Below are 14,122 nucleotides of genomic sequence, written 5' to 3'. Positions count from 1 at the left end.
ATAAGTAAAGTACATTTTGAAGTTGATGGTCCATAGGGCAGGTAAAATAAAGTCCACCTATTTCTATAACCTCGGCGTGTGCAGGGATCGTCTAGTCAGTATAATGCCTTTACTTAGCCTAACGTGAGTCAGGGATCCGAACTTGAAAACTTCGGATTAGGGGTTGTCCATAAATGACGTCGCACTCGTAGGGTGTAATTTTGTGACGGTCTGTGATGACGGAGAGGGGAGGGGGGGGGGGGGGTTCTGATGGTGTGACGTCACACTTTTTGCATTTTAAAAAGCAGTGTTAGAAAATTATTTAAAAAGCTTGACGTCATTTATGGATGACCCCTTAGCAGTCATACGCTTTAAAATTCGAGCACGAAGTCCTTAACTGTTTGTGGTGATAATTAAATACTTAAACAATAATAGCTACCTTCCATGTGACACAGATTACGGGATGATCTGTTACATCGTCTGGTCGGATTACAGAAAAACTGAAGTCGTCTACATCGGGTGGTCGTGCTGGGACTTGAAAAACAAATTAATATTTCCACCATAGATCATGTATTAGAGACCATTTTTTAAAGAAACGTTTTATTCAGATACATAATAATTGAGATAACAAATGCTTTTAAAAGTAAAAGTTTGCTGAAGATTCTATTTATATAATTTTATTCGATTTTGAAAACTAAATATAAGTTGTAAAATAGGATGTTAGTTTAAAAAATAAATTACATATTTATATTTGAAATGGATTTAATGATTAACGTTCTATTTGTTTTCATGCGTGAAGAAATATTTTAATTTATTATAGCCAATAAATCCCTTACTTCGTTTCGTTGCAAAAAGGCCAAAAAAGGATGCACATTTCACTTTTTTATAAACCTAAAAGGAAACAAATTTTTAAAAAGTAGGTTTTTAGGTCACTCGTGTGGGTTTGCATTTCATTTTTCACACTTTCACTAGTCTACAAGGGAATCAATCATTTTCTCTTTTCTAGTGCATTATTACATAACAGCTTGTATTTTAAACTTTTTTATGCATTTTTTTTCATACTGTCACTTTGCTTAGAAGTGATGGCTATTGAAAAATCTCACGAGCTGCCGTATTGAAAACAAAACCTATTAAGCAGTAGCGTACGCAGGGGGGGGGGGGGGGAGCAGGGGGAGCGGCCATTTTCAGCCAAGTGGCGCCTTTTTGGAAACTTTATATATATATATATATATATATATATATATATATATAAAGTTTCCAAAAAGGCGCCACTTGGCTGAAAAATATATATATATATATATATATATATATATATATATATATATATATATATATATATATATATATATATATATATATATATATATATATATATATATATATAATACATGTATATAGAACGTGCTAAAAATTCGGCGCCTTTTTTTGCTCATTTCGCTCCCCCTACAACGAAAACCTGGATACGCCTCTGCTATTAAGCCACTAGATTTATACCCGATGTGTAGACTTATTAATAGCAGCCTGTATTCATAACCTAATCAAGTTTACTCCAGCGTTCTAGACGATATTAACCGATCTTTTTTTTACATAGACAAGAAAGAAGAGGAAGATAAACTGTATTTTCTATATAAATTATATTTTTTCTGTTACCGTCCGATGGGCGAGGCTTTATAAAACACGAAAACCACAGTATACGCCAAAATCAAGAGTTCATTAATGAAAATAATATGTACATCATCAATTTGCTGTTGCTGATCTCCAGAACCTAATCACTAATTAGAATGGCTAATGGACCATTGCCGTTTTAGCACATGTCAAGCAAAATTTCTTCCTGACGTGTACCGGCCCCCCCCCCCCCCCCCACTTGAACGAAATATAATTTATACCGAAAATATAAACTTTTACCAGTGTTCGCCCCCCCCCCCCAAATTTTTTTTTAGTTTTCGCCCCCACCCAAAAAAAAAATCCCATTTTAAATGCCTACCCCCCCCCCCCCCCACCACGAGAAAAAAGTCTGGAAGTAACACTGAGGTCAATGCCGTTAAAACATCTAGCCCGACCAGTCAACATCTATCAAGTGGCTAAATGAATGGCTAAAGTCTAAATGGAAATATTCAAATCTAAAAATTCCATTAATCTTGTATTCGTTTTATTAGTCCAGTCGTGAAATATAAATGCATTTTTAAAAGTAACAATGTGTGTATCATTATTTTTCATTAATGCGTATCTAGGCCTACATGTATATCTTTCACGGCAGTGAAGTGCACCTTTAAATCTGACGACGTTATTTCATGTAAGTTGTTTCCTAAATAAAATGTTACCCTTCTGCCCTTACCTTTCCATTAAAAATCGTGGTATTTCTTTTAACATCTACAGTCAATGCAGGTAACTGTGGGGGTAGTGGGGTTTCTCTGGCCAGGCACATTTGTGGCGGTCTCCACTGGATCAACTCCAACCAGAGATTGTTGTATGAACAACGCTGTAGAGGTATTTTTAAAATTTAATTTTAGTTCAAACTATTATAGTTATACTTGTTGATTATTTTTTTTCTTTTTGTTTATCCATGTGCTTATTACGTGTTATTATACTTGATTTATATTCCACAAAAGGTAACGTATTTATTCTTTTCATTCCGTTTATTTCTATGGAGGAAACAGCTAAATATATTTGTTTTTATCCAATAGACTAAATGTCGATAAAATTGACTTATATAGATCGTTCTACTATTAAATAGTCCAGTCTCTAAGATTGGTAATGAATGCAGTATAATCTAAATTGCCATTAGTGCTATCCCGAGCGGATAAGGCTCGATAGCAGAGAGACAGTAGCTCTTCTAGGAGAGGCATTCAAAAATAAAAGAACTGCTGCCTTGTAGTTTGTTATTGGTTAAACAACGAAGAAGCAAATTCAAAAAGAAAAGCTGGATGAGATCGGAGTCTATCTGCATAAATGGCGCATAATAAGTTGACACGTGTACTCAATTGTGTTGGAGGGAATCTCTTCCAACATTATAGTTAAGTACGAAGAAGAAGATTAGTGCTGCAGCCTACTTTTTTCTAGCTTTTATAATTGAAATCATGTATTATCCCAGTCTTAATTACCCGATATTATTCAATGTGTATTGAAGACTGCCATGGTTATCATTTACTTATTTACTTGTGCCGTATATAGATCTATATCAATAATATGTACATCTAAATATTTAGATGTACATATTGAAATAGATCTAGTCTTGTCAATACATTTTCTTACTTGATTAGTACACTGTGATTGAGGGCCTAATGTTTATTGGCTACCCAGTCTATTCATGTAATTTTATAAGGTTGTAATATTTAGTGTAATGTTGGCTAGTATTTAGCTACTCAGTGCCGGCGCGAGGTTATTAACCGCCCTAGGCAAAACTTATTAAAAGCACCCCACACCGCAATTTTTTTTCGTGTCCCCGTATTATCAGAGGCGTAGCGACCCTTCCCTGTGCCCGGGGACAAACTTTCGATTTGCACCCCCCTTCAAACTTTCAATATGCAACCCCTCCCCCTCTCAAACTTTCAATTTATTTTTCCAACCCATTTTTGCGCCCGCCTACGGACAGCTCCCAAGGCGACCGCCTTATAGGTAGCGCCGGCCCTGCAGCTGCTTCACATTCCTATTCGTTATCTACTTCAAAGCTACATCCTAGCCATATTATACCTGTACCTCAACCTGTGTAACAGACGGGGGGTGGCTGTGTTTGGTCGCGTTAAAATAAGTTCTCGGTCATGCGCACAATAGTGTGCCAGTGTTGACATTGAGTATTGGTCCGTAAGTGCACTAAACCTCACTTCATAACTCCACACAGGCAGTGTTAGGTATAAACTACCCATATTGCAATAATATGTTAATTGTAAAAAAAATGTGAAAAGAAGACAAACTTTTAAATCGTAAGATATAATAGTTAACTAATTTGTCTCTCGTGAAATTACCTTAAACAATGCAGTTTATACATGTATGTGAGCGGCTGGAGTGTGTTTATCTGTTATTATAATTATTTGTAACTAAGAAGGCGAATGTCGCTTTTTGTGTTCCTTTTAGGATTGTTGTGGTTTTTAGTTAAGTAGTCCGCTATTATGGCGCTGATATGATTTTGATTTTACAATGGTTTGTAGCCTGGTTATTGTGTCTTGTTTATATTTTAATGTTATTATTTATGCAAACTTTGTTTTGGATTGTTGCTCCACTTTGCTTTATGTCCTGAATGTTACTTATTATTGTATTAGGGACTATTTTCTTGTGCGTAGCATTGATTTCTTTGTTCGTAGGCCTAGTATTGGTTTCTTTGTTCGTGAATGTGGTGTGTCGACATGGAGAGACATTCTGCTGGAATGTCGAGGCCTGTGTGTTGAAGAGTTTCTGTGTCACGTTTATGTGGTGTATGGTAACGTAGGGTTATTTTTATAGTGTTTTATTATGTTTTCCATATTTTTGTTTGCTTATTTTGTATACAAAGTGACTATATACTAGATCTATTTAGTCTTGACTTTGAGAAGTTTCAATGTTTGTTTTATCCAGACCACGTGGTAGCACGATGGCCTGGGTTTAGTCATGGATTATTGTAGATTTTACTTTCTTTTGAGAGCCTCTTCTTTAGGCTGACAATTGTGTCAGCTTACTGTCTTGTGTATAACTTTTAATTGATTTGTCTTATTTTTCCTCTTTCTAGGACGGTGGTCCGAAATTGGGTGTTTTGTTTCGTTGAGTTCTGTTTGTTTTGTACGTCTTGAGTGTTTTGTCTAGATCTAGATTCTGGTTTTTTATAATAACTTTTGGTTCCATATTTATTATTTTGTTAAATAAATTTTATTAACTGTAAAAGCTTGTTTTATTTTAGTAACTTATTATTTAGACTAAGGTTAGGGTTTAACCACTGTGGGTTCTACCACGGTTGCACTGACCGGACAGATTAGTAAGTTAAGCCTAGGGAAGGGTAGATAGATTTTAAGGTATCCCCCCCTAGCAGGGCTTACATGTACATGTAGATACTAAAAAAATAGTTTCAACTTAGAGCAGTCAAGGATAAAAGCATGAGCTATGAAGAATAATCGAGATTTATTATTTAAAATTGAACACAAAATTATTGAACAAAAACGAGTAACTACCTGGAATACATCTTGAACTTCTAGTAGCCCGACCCCGGCATTTTTATGTTCATATGTTTCTATTGTGAAGTCCATATCATAAGAAACCTTGTGATTAGAACACGAATCGAATGAACACATGTGTGTTGTGTTAGTACATACGCCGTGCTTAAATTGGTCATTCCTGCTTGCTGAAATGGAATGTAATAATTAAAATATGGGTAGAAAAATAAAAACTGTGGGAAAAATGTGTGTGTTCGCAGTGAATATATAGGTTAATATATTATAAATTCTATAGGCCTACTCATAAAGGTTGAATATCTTATATATATATATAAATATATATATATATATATATATATATATATATATATATATATATATATATATATATATATATATGTTCATATATCTACATACGTATTTAACCCATATATATAATATATATGTGTGTGTATGCATATGTATATATATGTATATTATGCATATATATATATATATATATATATATATATATATATATATATATATATATATATATATAGGATGTATATACACATGCACATAGCTATACGTATATGTGTCTGTCAATATATAGGTCTATAGCCAACATGCATTAAAAACGAACAATGATTTATAACGTACCTTGAGACGCATGAACTGCCACACAAATCCAGCATTCCAATGAAATAATCATTGCAATGATAAAATGCTTGAGATAACTCATATCCCCCTTTGATGATTTACAATGATTCGAGCTTTTTTTTTTTCATCAGTAAGATGGCATCCTTCTCAGTTTTTTGAAAACGTATTAGTCTAATACTGCATAATGAAATAGATAGCTAATAATCAGTAAAATATTGGTAATTAATCTACAATTACCAGTCCTTGTAGCTACTAACATTATTGCCCTGGTAACCCCCGTGTTTTGCTTTACTAATTAAATTAGCATTTGTCAAGAAGCTAAAAATAGTTTTTGGGGGAAAGCTCGGAGAAGCGACCTACATAATCCAGGATGTTCCTACGTATCCAACACACACCACACTACACACTTTCCGTAACTCTCACTCATACTCAGTCATCGTTTATTTTTTCAAGTATTCAAATGAATGTGTGTTATACAACAGTTAATGAATTAATGACTATTAAGTATTGCACATCCTATCAATCGAGTGTTATTCTCAGAACAGTTATCATCAAACCAGATTAAGTTCTGTTTGTTAGCCGGTCTTCTCACTTTAATACAATGTCTATCCCTACTTAAATTGTAGCTTACACACGTTTACACAAGCGAAAACCACAAGAATAGAGCAAATTGCCAAAAGCGTTGGGCTAAAGATAAACTCCGGAAAAACCAAGCTAATGAAAATAAAAACCAAAAGTGCTCTCAAGACCTTTGCGAATGGAGTAGAGCTAGAAGAGGTCGAAGACTTTAAGTACCTCGGCAGCTATATATCAGCAAATGGCAGCATGGAGAAAGAAATTGCCACCAGAATAGCAATGGCAGCACAAGCTTTCAACAGACTCGCCAAGATCTGGAAATCATCCTCACTGCAGCAGAGAACTAAAATAAGGATCTATAAGTCAAATGTACGTTCTGTACTCCTCTATGCTGCAGTCATGGAAACTAAACAAGAAAGGAGAGAGCCGACTTAGAGGCTTTGAAAGAAGATCCCTCCAACGCATCCTCAGGATAAAGTGGGACGACAAAGTCCCGAACAAGGAAATATGGCGAAGGACAGGATTAAACGACATTGTCTCAGAAGTTCGAACGAGGAGATGGAGATGGCTGGGCAATGTCCTACGCATGAGCAAAAAAAGACTCCCCAACATGGCGCTGAAGTGGAACCCACCCGGAAAGAGAAATAGAGGAAGACCACTGGGAACATGGAGGAGGGAGATCGAAGTAGAAGTACAGGCTACTGGCAAAACCTGGCATGAACTAAAGTGGCTCGCCCAGGACAGGGCGGAATGGCGGAGATTTGTTGCTGCCCTATACTCCACAGGGAGTGATGAGGATTAAGTAAGTAAGTAAGTATACAAGTTTATTGCCGTTTGATAATAGCCTACTACACAACACTGGGTAAAGCGCATGAAGGTAGACACGCCCCCTCCCATAACACACCTCTGGATAGTGCATCAAGAGCCGATGAGTTATAAATAACCAATGTTCATTCAACCGCGAATAACACATCCGTGTAGATAGGGTCAATTACAAGGCCTAAGTGAATGCTTATCCCATCTAGTATTTACATTCGTTGCTAGAAAACCCTATACGGAGAGATGGGCAAACACATTAACACATGTGTCGCATACAGTCCGATGTAAAGCCTGATGAACGCGCTCAAGCCTATCACAGCATGCTGTAACCAGATTATAAACTGGTCGTTAGTTGAATAGCAAGAAGGGGATGAGGGGGTGAAGGGAATGGTCATAGTACGTTCTTAACACTGACAGACATGTACATTATGCATTGTTTCAGTTTAATATAAAGCGTACTAAACAGTGTTTAATAGTGTTTCGATGACAATGAACTGTACATTTCTTGTCAAAGCTTCAATTTTTAAAGTTGTATAATTTTAAAACAACAAATAGAAGAGTGTGAGGGAGTAAGATGGTTTGTCCTTTCTCCAACGGGGGAGGGGGGGGGGGGTGGATCGCCTCTTCTTATGTGCCAGGTACAGTTCTGTGACACACAAAAAAAAAAACAAGTCCGATTCAAAGTGTTCTATACTTCTTTATTTACACAATCATTCCCTACCCCACTGCCCTAACTATGTCCTAAAATCTGCCTATCTGCTACACTATCTAACTACAACTTCTATCTAACTGTTCCCTAACTTATCCTAACACCATCTACACTCTACCGTTAGCTAACATCTTCTAATTCTCTACCTAACTCTGACCGTTCTCTTGCGCTAACTGCGTCTGAGCAGATCTAACTACTGTCCCATGCTTCAGTGGTTAGCTCACCATCCCACATTGGTCTGTTTAGCTAATTAAGCTATAGTCTGTTTCTACCATCTACCCTGAACTAGAGTCATCACAAAGAGCATATGCACACAGAGGCGTAATGTACACAGTGGCGTAGGCAGGGGGGGGGGGGGGTTAGACCCCTCGATATATATATAAAGTATGAGGGGGGTGCAAATCGAAAGTTTGAGAAGGGGGGGGGGTGCAAATCGAAAGTATTAGGGGGGGGGGGGGAAATCAAAAGTCTGATGGGGGGGGGGGGTGCAAATCGAAAGCTTGTCCCCGGGTAAAAGTTGGACCCCCCCCTTGAGACGATCCTGGCTACGCCACTGTATGCACATAAAGTAAACAAAACGACTGGCGATCGTTTTGTTATCTAGAAACAAGATGGCTGTTTAGCACACGTGGTTTGTTGCAACTTATCGTGAATTATTTTAATTTAAGGTACTATAGCAGGATTAGTCAAACGTATCAATGAATCTCTTCCCATTCAATACTTTTACGCGCATGTCCTTATATGAAGTTTGACATCAAAAGAAACACTTCTAACACATATAATGTCAGTCAATGAAACACTGGGTTTCCGCACATTTGCTTTGTCCCATCATATCAATTCATCTGGTTTGGATGTGAAGGTACAGTTTGGTTTATTTCATTTTATACACATTTCTTTAAGATGAACAGATAGGTGAGCAAGACGTGGTGCAATTTGTACCACACTCATTTCGCTTGATCTGACGAACATTATATTGGATGATAAAATCTATGTTTTATCACTGTCCTATGTAATGCTAGGCTGTCTTTCTCAATGTAATATTCTATAGAAAATACACGCAGATCTATATTGTTTGAAACGTATTTTTAAAACGTACAAAGATGCTGACAAAATAATTCTATTTCATGAATAAATTCGTTGTATGGTAATCTTAGCCAATTACACCCAGCATTGACTTAGCGGTTCTATTAACCCATTTCCATTTGTATGGCTTCACACTTCAAGCTAGAACCTCTTTGTGACTTATTTAACACATCCTGTGAATATCTTATGTCTCTCTGTGTGGCTTGTTGAACAAATCCTGTCCATATCTTTGATTTTCTGTCTATCTACAGATGCACTTAAGCCAAAATGTAATTTAAGAATATATATAACTAAAAAAATATGTTTGTATAACTAAACACTTTGCGATTAGCGAAATAATACTTTTTAATTATTTTTTGTTGTTGTAATATTGTTAACTCTAAGTGAAAGCCTCTATAATAGATTAGGAATACACAACGGAGATAGAAGCCATCAACATGTAGACATCTTTATTCGTTAACGGAAGAGGAAGAACAATACACAAGGGACATCACTCATAATAACAACATTATAAATATAACCAACACAAGAAGAGTGAGTTCCCTTGACCTCACAATTATCTCAATATATTACATCCCTTTACCCTTAGAATACAACAACACATCTCTCAATAGAACAATTGATAGTATCCTAAAATCACCAATTATATTGTAACATGAACACTATGGTAGATTACATCCTTACAAACAATGCACAATATGTTACAACATAATTAAAATACAAAACAATGATGTCAAAGTCCTTTTGACCTTTAAAATCATAGGTCTAACTTATTTGGGACTTTGATTGTCCTGTTTGACCTTCTCAGTGGCTTTTGATTTGGTGACTCAATATTCTGACCATTTGGATTCTCTATCTCAGGAGGTCTAGGATTTAAATCATTAACTCCAGAATTTACATTTTCTGACTCTAGACAACTTGGTTCACTCATATCAACAGAACTTGGTTGTGGAACAAACTGAGTTGGTGTGAACTGTTCAGATTTGGTGGGATTGACAGATTCACACTTATCTGCACAAGTTATTTTTAACTGGTCTGCATGTCTACGGACAATAAGTCCATCATTTGTTTTTACTTTATAAGACACAGGTCCTGTACATTGAACAATTTGACCTGGTATCCATTTTTCCTTTCTCCCATTATTTCTTAGATACACATTCTCATTATATCCAAATTCTCTTCAATGGATGTTTTGTCATGATTTACTTTTTGTGTATGTTGATGTTGGGAAACAGACCTTTGAACAGTTGGATGTAGTAGGTCAAGATGAGTTTTAATTTTCCTACCACATAGCAATTCGCATGGTGCAACATCTGTTGTTATATGAGGAGTTGTGCGGTATTTGGCTAATAACCTGTTTACTCTTTCATTGTCACATTTAGCTTCTTCTGTTTGGTATTTACTTTTGATGTTACCCTTTTAGTTTCTTTTAGTTTCTGTAAGTGCTAATGATGTTAGCAAAGTTGTTTGATGATCACATTCCTTCTTACTTAAAGCATTTGAAATTGCCATATCACCATAATCATTTATTAAGTTACAAATACTTTGTTTAGGCAACTCTGACTGATAATGGACTGCATCTTCTCCATCTTTTATATTATCTTCACAAAGGTTTTTATTTCTTATTTAATATGGCCTTAAGTCATCATTCACTGACTCTTCAGGCCAACCATTTTTACAGTGCTCATATACTTTTATTAAGCACTCATCTTTTTGTTTCTCTTTTAATATCATTCACATTTATATTGGAGTTATCCATGATAGTGAAAAGAACAAATACATCTTCTGGTATATAGCTAAGGCTTTGGTTTTTTAAAGGTAATCTACTAAGACTATCTGCACTATTCTCAGATCCAGGTTTGTATTTCAATTCATAATTGTATGCAGTTAGTGTGATAGCCCATCTTTGAATTCTTGGTGAGGCATGCTCAGGTAGGGTTTTGTTTTCTCCAAATAAACCTAGCAATGGTTTATGATCTGTAAAGATGGTGAACTTCCTACCAAACAGAAATTTATGAAATTTCTTAACACCAAAAATGATGCCTAAGCCTTCCCTATCTAACTGAGAATAATTTTTCTCAGCCTGGTTCAAAGATCTACTGGCAAAAGCAATGGGTCTGTCACCCTTCTCATCCATGTGGGACAAGACTGCTCCTACACCATCTGGTGAAGCATCACATGTTAATATAAGTCTTTTCCCTGGGTCATAGTGAGTTAGTAAGGTGTCAGAAGACAAAGCCTCTTTTGCTGTATTAAAAGCAGCTTCTTGTTGTTTACCCCAGTGCCAAGTTGCATTTTTCTGTAGCAGCTTGTACAGTGGTGATAGTTTACCAGACAGATTCCCTATGAACTTTGCATAGTAATTTATCAAGCCCAAAAAAGCTGTTAGTTGTTGGGTATTTTCAGGTTTGGGTGCTTCTTTAATGGCTTTTGTTTTCTCAGGTTGAGGTCTGATGCCTTGTTTGCTCAATATATAACCAAGAAAACTAAGTTCTGTCAACATGAATTGACATTTATCTTTGTTTATCTTTAAACCTTTTTCACCAACTATTTTCAATACTTTATCAAGTGTTTTAAGATGTTCAGTGTCATTCTTACCAGTTATGTACACATTGTCAAAGTAAACACAAAAATTTGGAATATCCTTAAAAATACTGTCTATGACAGCTTGGAAAATTCCAGGACTAGATGATATGCCAAAACATAGTCTTTCATATTGGTAGAGTCCTTTATGTGTGTTTATTGTCGTATAGACTTTTGAATCTGGATGCAGTTCTAGTTGAGTGTAAGCATGACTAAAGTCTAATTCAGTGAATTTGTCTCCTCCTGCCAAATTCAAAGAAATTTCCTCAATGTTAGGTATAGGGTACCTATTTAGCTCTATTTGCTTATTCAGTGTAGTTTTATAGTCTCCACAAATTCTTATAGAACCATCCTTCTTTAACACTGGCACAAAGGGCGTTGCCCAATCGGAATAGTCTACTTTCTTTATGATGCCATTAGATTCCAATCTACTTAGCTCATTTTCAATTTTATTCCTCATTGCATAAGGTGGAACTCTAGCTTTGCAGTATCTTGGATTTGTGTCTTTAATGCTTATCTTCACTGTTCTATCATTTAGTAATCCTGGATTACCAAAAACACATTTATTTTCAGATATAACTTTATCTATTGAAGTAAGACTAGATTCTTTTGCACTGTTCAATGAACATATACTCTCCCAATTTAACTTAAGATCACTTAACCAGTTCCTACCTAGTAATGGTGGTCCATTTCCTTCAACCACAAGAATAGGAAGTTTAACACTTTGACCATTATAACTTACATGAACCATACACTCTCCTATTACCGGAACATTGTCACCAGTGTATGTTGTTAGACACTTGTGACATGGTTGTAGAGGCACTGATCCTCCTGTGACAGCGTCAAAGTCCTTCTTTGTGATGACTGTTAGAGATGCTCCAGTGTCAAGTTGGAAGCTGATGCTCTTACCGTTGATATTAACTGGTACATTGATGGGAGCATGACTTATTGATTTCACAGAGAACAGGCTGAAATCCGGCTGCGAATCAGTTTGAGCATTTTCACAGGTAGAGTGGTTCATTGGTTGGGTTAGGTAGTCTTGGTGAGAGTTAACATAGTGCTGCCTTTGGTTGCAGTACTGTCTTGACTGGCTAGATTTAGCAACAGACGAAGACTTTGCAAAGCAGGCCTTAGCAATGTGACCTTGCTTACTGCACTTATAACAAGTTGCAGACTTGAACTTGCACCGATGAGATGCATGGGGACCTTTGCATCGATGACATTTTTGATAATTATTACTAGATTTAGATCTAGGCTTTAAACGTGCAGGCTGTTTAGCATAAGGTGAAATGCTCTGATGGGGTTGGTGTTTATTGACTAACCTGCTGTTTACTGCATGGATCTCTGAAGACGTTAGAGATCTCGCCGCATCGGATGACTGCTGGTATGAAGTTGCAAGTTGTATTGCTTTTTCCAATGTTAGATCTGACTCGAGCAGCAACTTTCTTTGAACATCAGGGCTGTTTACACCTGTCACAAACTTTTCACATAGTCTGTCAGACAGCGTGTCTCCGAATTCACAGAATCTACTTAGATGACGTAAAGCAGCAACATATTCTGATATTGACTCGTTTGGTTGACGAGTCCTACTGTCAAATCTAGCTCGACATAGAAACTTTGATGGGGTAGGCGCATGGTGGTCTGTTAGCAATTTGCTCAGCTCGTTAAAGCTCTTGGTAGTTAGACTAGCTGGTGCGCATAAGTCTTTTAGTAGCCTAAATTGTTTAGGCCCTATGACTGTTAACAAAACAGCTCTCTTTTTGGCTTCTATCGTCACGTTGTTTGCTTCAAGGTAAAAACTTAACCTATCTAGATAATCATGAATGATTTCATCATTCGAATCAAATTCTTTTATTTGGCCATACAGCGCCATTATCCTAGAAATACTTAGCTAATATGCTCTAGCAAACCTCTTTTTTGCGTAAGTAGGTGCTCTTTCTAGTGGATCATTTATCTTCGTCGCCAGATATAATAGATTAGGAATACACAACGGAGATAGAAGCCACCAACATGTAGACATCTTTATTCGTTAACGGAAGAGGAAGAACAATACACAAGGGACATCACTCATAATAACAACATTATAAATATAACCAACACAAGAAGAGTGAGTTCCCTTGACCTCACAATTATCTCAATATATTACAGCCTCTTCATAAATTCTGATTTATGGGAGATAAAGGAAGAAATTACAATTTTAAATATATTGACAGGGTTGTGGAACTTGATTGCTACCAGCTGGTGAAATATTTTAGTATAATTAGTTATACAATTAATTGTGTTGTAAGGGGAGTTGTTGTTCACAAATACAGCCAACTCCTGTTGGGAAGTGGGTGAGGTTAAGACAGCAGACACATTTAAAAGACCAATTCAAGGGAGATAAGGTGTTGGGAAGTAGAAGGGGATCAACTATATTGTGACAAATCTTATTTAAGTCTTTTTTTTTTAAAGTCTCGTTTCAAAAAAGAAAATAAAGTCTTCGTTTTATTGATAGAATCTGATAAACTTAAGATGTAATGTTTATTACTAGAAAAGTCACTAAGTAGATAGTCCAGCTAATAATAAAAGAAAAAAAAACAAATATAAAGAAAAACAGAAATGCTAGACCCCCCCC

At 36.2% G+C, this 14,122-nt stretch overlaps 1 long non-coding RNA gene across 1 annotated transcript; it reads right to left on the bottom strand.

Annotated features, from left to right (window-relative positions):
• Positions 1 to 418: 418 nt before the first annotated feature.
• Positions 419 to 2,396, bottom strand: LOC131957850 (uncharacterized). The gene is made up of 3 exons (XR_009389143.1): positions 2,315 to 2,396; positions 816 to 870; positions 419 to 513 (listed from the first exon to the last, which is right to left on the bottom strand). It is a non-coding gene; the product is annotated as an uncharacterized LOC131957850 (long non-coding RNA).
• Between the last annotated feature and the right edge of the window lie 11,726 nt (positions 2,397 to 14,122).

Source organism: Physella acuta, unplaced genomic scaffold (genome assembly GCF_028476545.2).
Source record: "Physella acuta isolate Inbredline_101_S28 unplaced genomic scaffold, ASM2847654v3 ptg001272l, whole genome shotgun sequence".
In the NCBI taxonomy this organism is placed as follows: domain Eukaryota; kingdom Metazoa; phylum Mollusca; class Gastropoda; family Physidae; genus Physella; species Physella acuta.
The sequence above is the reverse complement of the archived record's forward strand: the minus strand, read 5'-3'. Positions and strand labels throughout refer to the sequence as shown.